The following is a 14,164-nucleotide window of genomic DNA, read 5'->3' as shown; positions in this document are numbered from 1 at the left end:
TATGTCATTCATTTTGGCATCAAAGTAATGAAAATGTGCAGATATTTGAGAAAACTCGCGTTTCCTTTAATTCTAGGCCACACTGTATATAATGTGTGTGTGTGTGTGTGTGTGTGTGCATACTCTATGTAGTGCGGCAGTCATATTTATCAAAATGGACATGTGAAAATGAAATGTGTTAGTTCTATTCATCGACAAATACTTGTTTAAAATCATTGACCCCAATTAGTTTCAAAGACGTACAGTAGAGTATATGTTGCGGTGGCCATATTTTAAAATGGCAGCCAAAACATAGGATGTGATGGTTGTATACACGAAAAGATGTATCCATTTAAATAATTGAACCTCAAAAACATATTTTTGTACCAGAATCATGAAGATGCATCCATTGGTTTTAAAGATATATGAACAGAATGTAGAGCGGCAGCCATGTTTAACTGGAGGGAGGCCATATTTATTAAATGGCCGCCAAAACAAAGGATGTGATGAACCTATTCACTTTGCTAAAACATCATTATATTGAAAACCTTCATCCCAAATCTATACTTTTACACTTGAATCGTGATTATAAAATTCATTGAGTTCGAAGATATACAATATTCATTATCCGTTGTATGGCAGCCATATTTATTAAAATGGCCGCCAAAACGTACGATACTACGATTCATACTCACTTACAGTTGAATTTATCGGAGTCTTTGACGCCAAAAACATATAAGTTGATATCAGAGTCATGACCCTTTGTCCATACGTTTTAAGGATATGTTATATCCAGCGTGGTGGCCATATTTTTTCAAAATGGCCGCCAATAAGTAGTTTGCCATGGTTTTATCCTCTCAAAAATTATTCTATTGGAATCCTTGACCCTCAAAACCTATACTTTGTACAAGAATCACGACAATCGGACTTATAGTTTCTAAAATACACATTGCTATATCACATGGCGGCCATTTTGAAAAATGGCCGCCACGGCCGCCACAGGCAGAATCAGAGTGGCTTCCATATCAGAAATGACTTGTATTGGCATCATATACATGTGTACCAAATATGGTGCTTTTACCATAATGTGCATGATTCACCCTATATGTGCCCTATATCCGCTAGACTATAACGTTATTTTCATAATTATAATCTATGTACAAACTTATCGTTGTAACAAGCAGATGGGCCTATTCCATTGACTTCTACGAGCTCAAACAAGCAAAACCGTGCGTCTTTGTTTAAATCACTTGAGTTTATATTGTTTTCCAGATATCGAAAACAAATTCCAATGGCAACTTCATCAAAATGCTATAATGTAGTAGCTTACATAATACTGTATGTCACGCACTTTGAGCGTGCAGAGGCGAGTTTGTAAGAAAATGTATAAACATATCTATATTGATGCATATATTCATAATGATTACACCGACACTTTGTTAAAATCGGTTATACTGTACTGAAATCGGAACGAAGAAATGAAATTAAACTCAAATGACAATTAACATGAAGCAGGAACTTTAAAAAAAAAAGAAGAAAAAGATTACGAAAAAAAAGGGAAAAGGAGAAGAAAAAGAGGGAAAAGTAGAAAACTACGATGACAAGAAAAGTAGGCCCTTTGAAAGAAGACGATTTGAATGAAAGAAAGAGACAGGAGAGGGAGAAAAGGGGCAAGAAGAGAAGCAGAAAAAAATTAATAGGGAGCTTTAGATTTTCGCGACGCGGACGTTCAGAGGGAAAAAAAAACATGTTCTGGAATCTGCGCATGCGCACATTTGCTTATGAAAATCGAAGTCACGTCTTCTGACTTTGCACGGTCGGTTCTGGGCCATTTTTGCGTCCGCTAAATTCACGACGCAGAGAGCTTCTAGTACACGTGTACTTGATGCAATGATCATAATATGGGGCGCCATTTCACTTTGTATATACACGTGTATGCTGCGTCCTCGGGTAATCTTAAGCTTCTTTGCAACACGACGCAGGGAGAAAGGAGAACGGTGCAGGGAGAAAGGAGAACGGTCAAGGCAATCGTCGATCGTCTTAAACGTCCGCGTCGCAAATCTAAAACTCCCTATAGTGTATATGAAGAAGAAGGCAAGATGAAAGTCCATCTGCTCACAATGAAGAATCATTAAAAACCCCGTCCGTTGTTCTTCCTCTGGTCTTGTATACGCGGTTTTCTTTCCTGCTTCTGGACACATTTTCTGTTCCCTTAATTGTCTTTTTCTTTGTTTTAATCATTAGATGTGTATGTTTGTGTTTGTGTGTTGTGTGTGTGTGCGTGGGTCTGTTTGTGTGTGCATGTGACTTTTTTATTCTTTTTTCAGTGCACACCAATCTGTCATTGCAACGAAAATACATGAAATCATTCACAATATTCACGGACCCGTTAGGGTGGGGATACCAAAAGAGCAGAAAGGCTAACCCCGAAGATACAATGTATCACACAATGTTAGAGAATTCCCGAAAGAATTATTTACAGCCTTAAATGGTTATCACGAGGGAGGTGGGGGCGTGATGGGGAACGTGATTACTTTTATTTATTTATTTATTTCCATTCACAGGGTGGATAGCCCTTTCAGCACAAGACTGATTTTCAAAGGGGTCCACGTAAAAATACAATGATTTACAGGGTAAAACAATACATACAAATTACATAAATAATTGTATACAACAAACAAACAATAATAAAAATAAAAATACTCAAAATAAAAAGTACAAGTATTCCTATTCACTTCAAAAGCATAAAAAATGTGCCTAGATGAATTGAATTTTCTGCCAGAGTATGCAAACAATCATTCGTGATATGTATGTATGTATAACAACAACAAAAAATATGTATATTTAAAACGCAGCCTCAAAACAAATCATATCTTCTTATATTCCGTTTAAAAATACAGATTGTATCACTCGAACGAATATCATACGGTAGACTATTAAACAATATTGCACTAGAATATAAAAAACTGTTCCGTTTAAAATTTGTATTTGGTTTTGGCAAAAATATTTTACATAAAGTATTACGGAGAGAATATTGCGAAGTTTGCATGCATATTCGATTGGCAAGGTATTCAGGAGCAGTATGATGGATACATTTAAACAGGAGAATAAGATTCATTTTTTTCCATCTCCTTTGAAGAGGTTCAATTCCTGACTGATTGTATAATTCATCACTTCGTGCAAACATATCAGCATTTAGAATAATTCTCAAAGCTCTTTTCTGTAAAATAAAAAGTATATTCAGATGTGACTTATTAGCACTGGTCCATACAGAAGAACAATAATCAAAATGAGATTGAATAATTGTGTGATACAACATTTTTATAATATGAGTATTCAAAAATGATTTTGCTTTGCGAAGAAGAAATAAACTCTTAACAACCTTGCTACGAATATAATCAATATGATATTTCCAATTTAAAGTAGAATCAAAAATCACTCCCAGATATTTACATTTTGAAACACGGTTCAAAATTTCCCCACCTATAGCAAGTTTAATCAGATCATCATTAAATCTAGTCAATCGCCTTTGGGAACCAATAAGCATATATTCAGACTTTGCCGCATTCAGAATCAATTTGTTATGCGTGAGCCATGACGAAATATTTTGTAAATCTTCGTTAATTGATACAGACATAACATGAGGATCGCTAGATGAAAAATAGAGACAAGTGTCATCAGCATAAAGTGATAGTTGGCAGTGTTGTATTGCATTTGGAATATCATTAATAAACAACAAAAACAGCAGTGGGCCGAGTATCGATCCTTGAGGTACACCGAACTCGACTCTCCTGTGCGATGAAGTATATCCATTCACCATAGTGGCCTGAAATCTACCAGTTAAGTAGCTTTGGAACCAGGACACACTTCCCTCATCAAAACCATAATGCTTCAGCTTCTCTACTAGAATAGCATGATCCACCATGTCGAATGCCTTCTTAAGATCTAAAGTAACAAGGCAAGTAATAAGACCTTTGTCCATACTATCCTGTAAATCTTCAACAACATTTAACAGGGCAGTATTGGTTGAGTGGTTTGCACGAAAACCCGATTGTTTACAAGAGAGAATTAAATTCTCGTTCAAGTATTTAGTTACTTGTCGCTGGACCACTCTCTCTAGAACTTTTGACAATACCGGCAGTACAGAAATAGGACGATAGTTGGACATTTCAAAAGCACTGTTACACTTAGGCAATGGAATGACTTTAGCAGTCTTCCATTCAGTCGGAACAATGCCGTTTTTCAAAGACAAATTGATCACATGTGTTAGGGGTGACACAATAAGCGAGCCTGCGATTTTAATGACCTTTGCCGGTATATTGTCCAGCCCAGTAGATTTATTCATCGAAAGCTCGTGTAAAATTTCCTCAACTTCAATCTCTGTTACTGAATTAAATTCAAATTTCGATTTCACAGATTCACCAAAATATTTTAAGAAACCATCCCCAAATTCACACTGACTCTTTAGTTTGCCAACAATCTTAGTAAAATATTCATTGAATAACTCAGCAACCTCACGATTATCTTCAATTACATCACCATCAACTTGAACAGAGTATACACTGGGGTTACAACGCTTCTTAGGAATCACACAGCGTAATGTTTTCCACGTCTTTCCACTGTCACCAGAATTACGTTCAATGCTACTCTGAATATAATCAGTTTTCAGCTTATGAAGCTTACTTGTTACTTTATTTCGTAACTTACGGTAACTTTCCCAATCACTTGGATCACCATAAACCTTAGCTTTCTTTTTAAAACTATCTCTTTGCTTCATCATATCTTTAACCTCTTTATTTAACCACGGAATATCATTATTTTGCTTAACACGCCTCATTCTCAGTGGTGCATGCTTATCCAAAATCGAGCGAAATTTATTTATGAAATTATCATACGCCAATTCAGTGTCGCTCTCTTGATACACATTATTCCAATCTACGCCAGCCAACTCTGTCTGAAAATGTTCAGTATCTAATTTTCTTATATTCCGTGAAATCATATATCTATGACTATTACACTTCTGTTTTACATTACCCCACGAAGCAACAATCATATAATGATCACTCAAACCGATCTCGACTACATCACAGTAAATAATCTTTGCGGTGTTAGAGGTAAATATCAAATCAATCAGAGTAGACGAACAGCTTGTGACTCTAGTTGGTTTATCTATAAGTTGTGTCAGATTAAAATCTTTGGTAAGACGTATAAGATGCGCAGCATATCGATTGGTGTTTGATCTGAGCATATCACAATTGAAATCACCCATGACAAGTACATCTAGGCCTACTGCCTCTATCTTTTGGAATACTTGGGATAAATTATCAAAAGATGACACCTGGGAGTTGGGTGGACGATACCATACACAAACAAGAAATGGTTTTTGTTTGGCTAATTCAATTTGGAGTACAATCATCTCAAGCTCTTCATCATACATATCCTCTCTTATCTTATAAATCACATCATTTTTTACATAGATTGCAACTCCACCTCCTTTCCTGTTTCTATCTTTCCTAACAATGTTATATCCATCTACATTGATGCATTCATCTGGAATTGTGTTATCTAACCATGTTTCACTGAATGAAGCAATATGAAATTGACTATTTTGAAACAGATGTTTTACTTCATCGATACGTTTATAAAGAGAACATATATTCAAATGAGAAACATTAAAACCATTATGGCTTGACATTGTCTTATTGACGCGTTCGAAGCTACAATATTCAAAACTAGTATCCAGATTGTCTTCTGTGCTACTGATATTGGATTCAGAACTGACTGCATTATCACAATGATCATAATAACCCGGCAGTTCGAGAAAACTACATTACCGTGGATACCATGTCAGATTAAGCTGTCAAACAATAATTGCCCCGGCAGTCACGGTGCTGATGAGAAACCTAGTGGGCCGTAGTAAGAGGGTGTGAACGCAACGAAACGTTACGTGACTTGACATGACGTGACAAAAAAGAAAAAGAAAAAAAAATGAACTGCGAAACACAGCCCGAACGCCGAATGCGAAGTTCCCACAGTACAGCTGTGTACAAGGAGCGCCCAGGGGTTAAGGCCGTCCTTTAGTATGACGCGACTAGAATATGTGTACCAGTAGTCTAGCTACATGTTCACTAGTCTGGAACGAGGACACCCTTGTAACAAACTAGAATACGGAGATTTTTATAGAGAGAAAAAAGGGAGACTATCCCACCTGCCTATGGTGCACTACATTTCGGGAAAACAGGGCTGGCGTGGTCACATGGAACATGGTGAAAACGTATAAAGTGATGGTATAGTATTGGTGGAGATGAGGATTGGGTTCTTATTTTTTTGCGAGATACCAAGAAACCAATTGTGAAAAAATACAGAACATACCATTCTAAGAGGAATTCAAAGTCTATTTGATGAAAATCGGTTTTGAAATGATAAAGACATCCGAAAACGAACAAAACACAACAAAGCGATCGTAATAAAAGGTGAGTCCCACCTTTTATGAGGATTGCTCTGTTTTGGATATTTAGTAATTTCAAAATCAATTTTCATCAACTAAACGTTGAATTCCTCTTGTAATTAAATACTCCTTCATATTTCATAGGTTTCTCGTTATCTGATTCAAAAATGTTAGAAACCTGAAGTTAAGTCTCAACCAAAACTATACTATATCCTTGTAATTTTCTGTGCGCCATTATTAATTATGATTCATCTCGCTTCAACATAAGATTCAGAGTAAAACAAAAAAAAAAACAGAAAAAAAAACATTTAAGCATCTCTGCAAAAATTTACCAAGCTACATTGTAGTTCAAATCAAATCCATGGTTCACACTTAGCTCAGAGACTATCAAAAACAAGTGCAAAATAGGTGGCACATTTTTGTGTGCCATCACGCATTTGTATAGTCACGTCTGCTGACACAAACCATAATGTGACCATGCGTCACAAAACCAACAAAAAGTCGCACCCCTTGATTTTACGTGAGGACTCAAAAAAGGTGAAATGGGTCAACTTAGTCAATCTTTTGAGTTTTCATATTTTCTGAAAGAGCTATACTTCTTCTACAGTATGCTTTGGTTTGGGATCATAACGTGAATGGGAAAGTGTGTTTTCAGCAGTTTTTCTACAACCCTTAATTTTCTGGGGGGAGAGTATAGAATGATCAAGTATGACTTGGAGGTCCCTTTTTCATTTCACTGTCAAGTCTAATAACTTTTGAAAGGATCACGCTACTGCTTTGAAAGTTGGCATTAGTCATGGACAGAATGTGTTATTAGAACATCCTCAATTTCAGCTCAATCTGATAATCCCTTCATTTTTGTTCTTCGATTGGTTTACATCTTGTGTTTTGTCCCTTTCATCACACAGCTGGCACGGCTTGGTAAAGATTAAGGCATGGCTCGACACTAACTTTTTTGTTTGGTGGCCCGATGGGGCCACCAAAATCCTAAATTTCAAATTTTTGGTGGCCCGAGAGAAAAATTTGGTGTCCCGAAAAAAAAACCCACAATAAAAAACATTAAAAGTCCTTTTTTTTTTAATGAGTCAAATATTTAAGTTTTATGATAGTAAGAATTAGAAGTTGGACATATCTACTCATAAATTAAACTTCAACAAACTTGCAACACTCACTCTCAGGCACTCATTCAGTCCTTTTCATCCATCCTTTAAACAAATTTAACTGCTAATTTCCGGCGCAAAAAGTTACGAATTTATTGACATACTTTTCAAAAAATTGTGGTGGCCCGAGGCGGGCCACCAAATTTGCCCTTTTTTGAAATTTGGTGGCCCGACTTTCATTTTTGGTGGCCCCGGGCCACCGGGCCACCGTTAGTGTCGAGCCCTGATTAAGGGCTTGAATAGACCTTGTACTTCAGAGCCTCTTTTCTCAGTTCATGCTTTTCCAGAGTGTGTGCTTTCTTTCCAGTATTTAGATAGGTTAGGGGAGTCCGTGTGAATCGAGTTATACATTATTTTAAAGCTTAGAGTCTGCTCTTTCAGAATCTGCCCATAACTAAAAATCCATATCTGGCGACTTTTTGTTGGTTTTGTAATGCAGGGCCACATATGTACATTGTACTTCTGCATTTGAAATTTGCAGAGTCCATGGATTAGTTTCAAACTACATTGTACCTTCGTGAATTCCGTCGTCAATGTAAGGCGTGTAAACTGAACAGACAAATAAAGCCATCATCAAACAGCAGCAATTTAATCAGGTTCAGAAAACTTAACATATGAATGTACCAGGTATGCAATTTATTATGTACTTGTCAAGTTCACGCAGCAATGAATATACATGTACATATAGTACAGGACATGTACTTGCAACTTCTGACAGATAATACGCCTTGGCAAAATATTGGCTTTCAAAGTCATGAATATGTTTCATTATAATATATGCTACATTTATGTCATGTATAATTGTATATAGATATATTCCATTTTTGTGACAAGTGTCACATAATATGCAGTGGAAAGACAAACCATGATAACATAACCATTTATTTCATCAGTCGAGAACCAGCACAAGAATGTAACTTGCCAATGACAGAGTGGAAGATTTTAATATGCAATTGATGCACAGGACAGAGTGGATCGGTGAGAATTGGATGCATGAGTTTAACATTGGAATTGTTTAAACCCACAAGCACAGCAAGTGGGTTTTAGACTGTTCCAAAGTCAAACGAGAGCATCCAATTCTCACTGATCCACGACATTGGCTTGTGTATCATTTGTGTTATAAAATGGGCCCGTTAATTCATAAAATACCACCATTTTCCCCATCATGCATCCAGTACACCTACAACTCTACACAAGACTAGAGCCATGCGTCTGAATTTTACTGGACGCATGGCTCAGTGTGGATCAGTACAAATCAATGCATGACAATTGACCAATCAGATTGCAGAGATTCTAATGCCCATTTCATAACACTTTCTTACAATAATATGGACATTGCTGGTGTTCCTGGAAATTGTTCTGTTTGAAATCTTTATTGTTCATACACTGTATGTGACTATTTGTTTTAGTTCATAGAGTTTTCATAAGCCTCTTACATGTAGGTGAAATTCATAAATGAATTTCAAACTGGCAACACATTTCAAAGTTGGCAAATTCGTGCAAATTACCTTCTGAATCTTTGGGGATATTACTAACGTTAACCAATTCCTAAACAGGGGCAGATCCAGAGGGGGCGCACTGAGCGCGCGCCCCTCTTATTTGTTGTTAAAACAAAAGAAATAAAAGGGAAAATGAGATGAAACCCGCAAGCAGCACCTGAAATATTGTTTGCACCCCCCCCCCCCCCCCCCCCCTTTTACGTAATTCCTGGATCCGGCCCTGGTTAAGGTATATTTCAGAAACAAGTTGAAGCACTGATTATTTCTCACTCATTTGATATCTATAGATAAAAATAAATGAATCTACATGCAATATATGCAATGAATTTTCCCTATTTCGTATACACAAACAAATCACACAGTAGAGCTGCTGGTTAGAATGTCCACTTGCTTGACATTATTGCAGCCTAGAAATAAGCAGAGTTGTAACTTTGTTACCTCCAGTGTACATTCAATGACAAAATCATTCTGTGAAAATTACAAAATAGAGTTGTTATAGCCTCTAATTCAATAAAACAAAAGAACACACAACACACACAAACATTTCACTTGTTTTGATCTATTCCCATCGTAAATCAAGCACCAATTTACTTAACATTCTTCAAAAGAGTTGTAACAAAATGATTATACTAAAGATCAGCTGCAGTGTATAATGATTAATACTACCCCAAACTTGATCCATTTACCAAAGTGATATCTCATACTATGCCAAACTTAATCCATTTACCAAAGTCGTATCCCATACAAGTACTACGCCAAACTTAATCCATTTACCAAAGTGATATCTCATACCAGGTACTCTGCCAAACTTAATCCATTTACCAAAGTCGTATCCCATACAAGTACTACGCCAAACTTAATCCATTTACCAAAGTGATATCTCATACCAGGTACTCTGCCAAACTTTATAATCCATTTACCAAAGTCGTATCCCATACAAGTACTACGCCAAACTTAATCCATTTACCAAAGTGATATCTCATACCAGGTACTCTGCCAAACTAGATCCATTTACCAAAGTGATATCCCACACGTGGTATTCGTGGGTTGTTGGTGTTTTTTTCTTCATATAATTCTTTTTCTTTTCGCAGGTTTCAAAGATTGGCAACACAAAGCAAAGTTGGCGCACTGTTTCTCTAAATATTGATTCAGTGTATCATGATCAATGCTATACCCAAGACTTCATCCATTCACTAAAATTCAATTCTTACACTGAGTACAAGCCATTATCTTTTTTGTTTTCTTCATTCTTTTGATCAACACTTGTGCAAAAGATCGGCAATACGAAGCAAAATTGGCACACCACCTCCCTGGATTTTGCTTGTAACCAAGGACACATCCTCGGGAGCTGCCGAGTTCATACATGGCAGGTGTGTTCTTCTCCTCCTCCTTGATATCTCTTGTCATTCTCACTGGCAGCTAGACTGAAATGATGTCAACAATATATCAATTACATGTACCGTATATAACCATCCGGCTCAAAACCCACAAAAGTCACATACATGGGATTTTCTGTAATGGACCAGAAATAGTCATTCGGGTTGACCGACACAATTTAAAAAAAAAAAAGGTTTATCTTACATGGGAGAGTAATCTCTTCTCTACCTAATATCAAAATTTGGTGGCTTATAACAGAACAAAAATTGAGAAAAAGCAGTTTTTTCGGGACCGTACATGTATCTTTTTTTTTCGGACAGGCGCTTCTTTCATTGTGATTTTCATCGATACTTCTGCATAACACACTTGAGTGACTCTAATCTTTAAATCCTTTCTTCTCCCTTTTCTATGAAACTGCACCTCCCAACTCTCTAATTACAGTGGACTCCCATTACAAGGAAGTCCTCGGGATGGGCAGTTTTCTTTCGTTATATCAAAATTTCATTATAACTGAACAAATAAACAATAAAAATTTGTAGAGCAGATACTGTTGCAGTCTGAATTTTAACTTTGTTGTAAGCATGTTCGTTATAACGGGAGTGTACTGTATTTCAATTCACTTTTTGAATAGATTAGGATGGTGAAATTTGAACAAGTACACATTGTAATATATCATTTTACAGATTTGGGACTACTCTTTCATACCATGAAGAAAAGTGAAAATTCATTTTCTGGCCTACTGTTTGTGGGTTTTGAGCCCGGCAGTCACAAGTGGCAGTTCTGAGAGGTCCTAAAGCTAAAACGTAGTTGTCAGATGGGCTTAAAATTTGTTTGCCATTATTTGGAATTTGCTTGTAATACATTCAAATACTTTACCAAGAAACTTGTCTGCCTGATGCGATTTGCCAGGATAATGAGTTGTATTAGGAGTATTCCGGAATCAAAAGTATAAAATGATAAAAATCGTACCCAGCTTATATCCCTGAAGAGCCCTCCCTGTCCAGGAGTGGGCACATAGAACATTACTAGTACATTATGATCGAAATATGCCTTATTAGGAGTGGTACTGAATAAGCTGTTATTTTCACTCCTGGATCGTGAATTTAACAACCAGCAAAAATGTTGCCATATGCTAGGCTAATAGTGCACTTACGTTGTGTGATAAGCCCCAGTGTCAAATCGCAAAAACAACATCTCGCGAAAATGTCAGTGACCTTCCCATTTGCGACAATACCTATACGCGAAAACAGCGGCTTACACAGTATCGCACTGCAGGCAGCTAACAAGTTGCGAATGCAATTCATTCTCGTGCAATGGATACTGTTACGACCCAATATATTGTATTCAATGTACAGCAATAGACGATAAACATCTCACAACAACCACGATCAGGAATGATCTGCAATTGTAGTAAGTGCAGCATACACTCTTTGGCAATATTTCACATTATTTTTTTTTTTGTTTCCCAATGAAAATCCTGTTGTCACAGCAGCATGTCACACATTTAGTCTCTATGCGGTTGGGGAACAAACAAAGAGACTATCCTATTGTATTATACATTCTAACAACTGATTATCATTATTTCTTATGAATACAGAAATATCTCTATTTCAGAGCAGAAATCAACAGATTATGCAGTGAAATGGAAACTACATTTCACTTTCAATACACTCAGGACAAGATGCAAAATCTATTGCCAATGTGATCATCCCCCTGGCAAGATTTACTACAGAGAAATGACAATGATTTCTTCACCACCTGCAACATTTCTTTTCCTGTTATAATCAGCCAATGAGACAGAAAGAAAGAGAGGGAGGGAGGGAGGGAGGGAGGGAGGGAGGGAGGTAAAACAGGAATGGAGGAGAGAGCAAGAGAGAGGGGCAAACAGGATATGCAGTTCATTATCAATCAGCCCAAGTTAGAAGTACATGTAGGACAGACAGAGAGATAGAAGAACATGCAACACGTTATCAATTTGTCAACATGCAAACAGAGGGTAGAAGAGGGTGATATATCGTACAACTATATGTCCAACAAAAAATTACAACCGTTTACGGGAACCTTTGCAATGATAACTTTAGAAATAGTGAATCAATCCAAATATAATTTCAGGGTATGAGAATATAACCTATTACCCACATCTTACAGAAAACCCCATCCGATTTGCTTCAGTGGTCAAAGAGAAATGAGGAATTTTGTAGAGCATGTCAGGAATCCCCTCCCTCCTAGTTCCGTCCATTGTGTTCACACATGATTCAGTTCCAAGAGCATCAAAGTGCTAAACTTGGTAGAATCGGACCCATGGAATGCTTTACAACAATCCTCATTTCTCTGTAACCACCTAATCAAATTGAATAGGATTTACTCCAAAGTAGGGCTAAGATGTTATATCTTAAGACCCTGAAGTAGCATTTAGACAGTTAAATCATATCGATAGTTATTGGTGCGAAAATCCGACTGAAATTTTTTGGGAACATACTGTAGTATCATTAAATCAGTCGAGGTGAGAGACGACTGGGAAACACACATGTGACTCGTTAAGGCAACCAACTCGGCCATCATCTACAACTTCTTTGCACAGAATCTGTTGGCATATTGTTGGCTGAGAACCAAACGGGCTTTATTGCAATTTTTGGGGGTATTGAGTTATTGCTGTCATGTTATAGAGCTATAATCCTCTGCATTATGATGTCAATCTCAAATCATTTTCATTTTCAGTAAAATGTTAGAAATTAAAACCCAAAGGGGACTATACCCCACATTTGAAGAAAATGCTAATAAATATACTCACTTTTGATTTAAAAAAAAACTTTTAATTTCATGAAAATTGATTGTTTTGTTTGTATTTATGTTCAAATATTTGAACGTGATAGCGCCCTTCTTGGTCTCAGCTGATGACATACAAGTGTACATGTAAGGATATGGTGATACTGAAAGGGTTGATAAAATCTGTGCGACACCACTTAGCTTCACACCAGGCACGACAGCCGGGAAGTGTGATGGCAGGTATGAGACTATCCTTTGAACTTTGCCCCCTCTTTCCTGTGTATTTACATGAACTTCAGACATAGAGGTCTGAGTGTGTCTACACTGGCTTTGTGACCACTACCCGCATACCAATGTCCAATGGGCTGTAACCAGCAGCCGCAAGAATGCCCCTTCTGAATCTTCACACATGTACTGTAGAAAATGGTGTGGAATGCCAGAACATGATTGGTTGGTTGCTGAGAAAACAGCTGGGGTAAAAGAACAGCATATGATGAATTAAATTACTGTTAATTGCATGCATGTGCAGCACACAATCTATTTCACTCATTTAGAATCAAACTCAGCAATCTCCACGTGGAACAACAGTCTTCTTGGAATACACTGTCTGGTAAATTCAATTGAAAGATAATGCAAAAAAGTTTAAGTTCAATATAAAGCAGTCTTGAATATCAAAACCCTCTTAGAAACAAAATGAATTCTTTTTTCTTTAAACATATTCCCATTCCATATATTTGTTTGATTTTGTACCCACAGTGACATACAACTTGTATGGTGCAAAACCTGATAACGAGGCAATGTAGTTATTTTTAATAGGCCCTCATGTGAAACCTGATAACGAAGCAGCGTTGTGTATTTTTAGGCCCTCATCATAATGACGTTCCCCTCTAACCACTATTTGTACATCGGCACATGCTTCCTTCAACAGCATAATT

The sequence above is a fragment of the Diadema antillarum genome, unplaced genomic scaffold, assembly GCF_040938485.1.
Source record: "Diadema antillarum isolate AM-2024a unplaced genomic scaffold, OU_Dant_1.0 seq00002299_RagTag, whole genome shotgun sequence".
NCBI classification, from domain to species: domain Eukaryota; kingdom Metazoa; phylum Echinodermata; class Echinoidea; order Diadematoida; family Diadematidae; genus Diadema; species Diadema antillarum.
Note: the sequence above shows the minus strand (reverse complement) of the source record.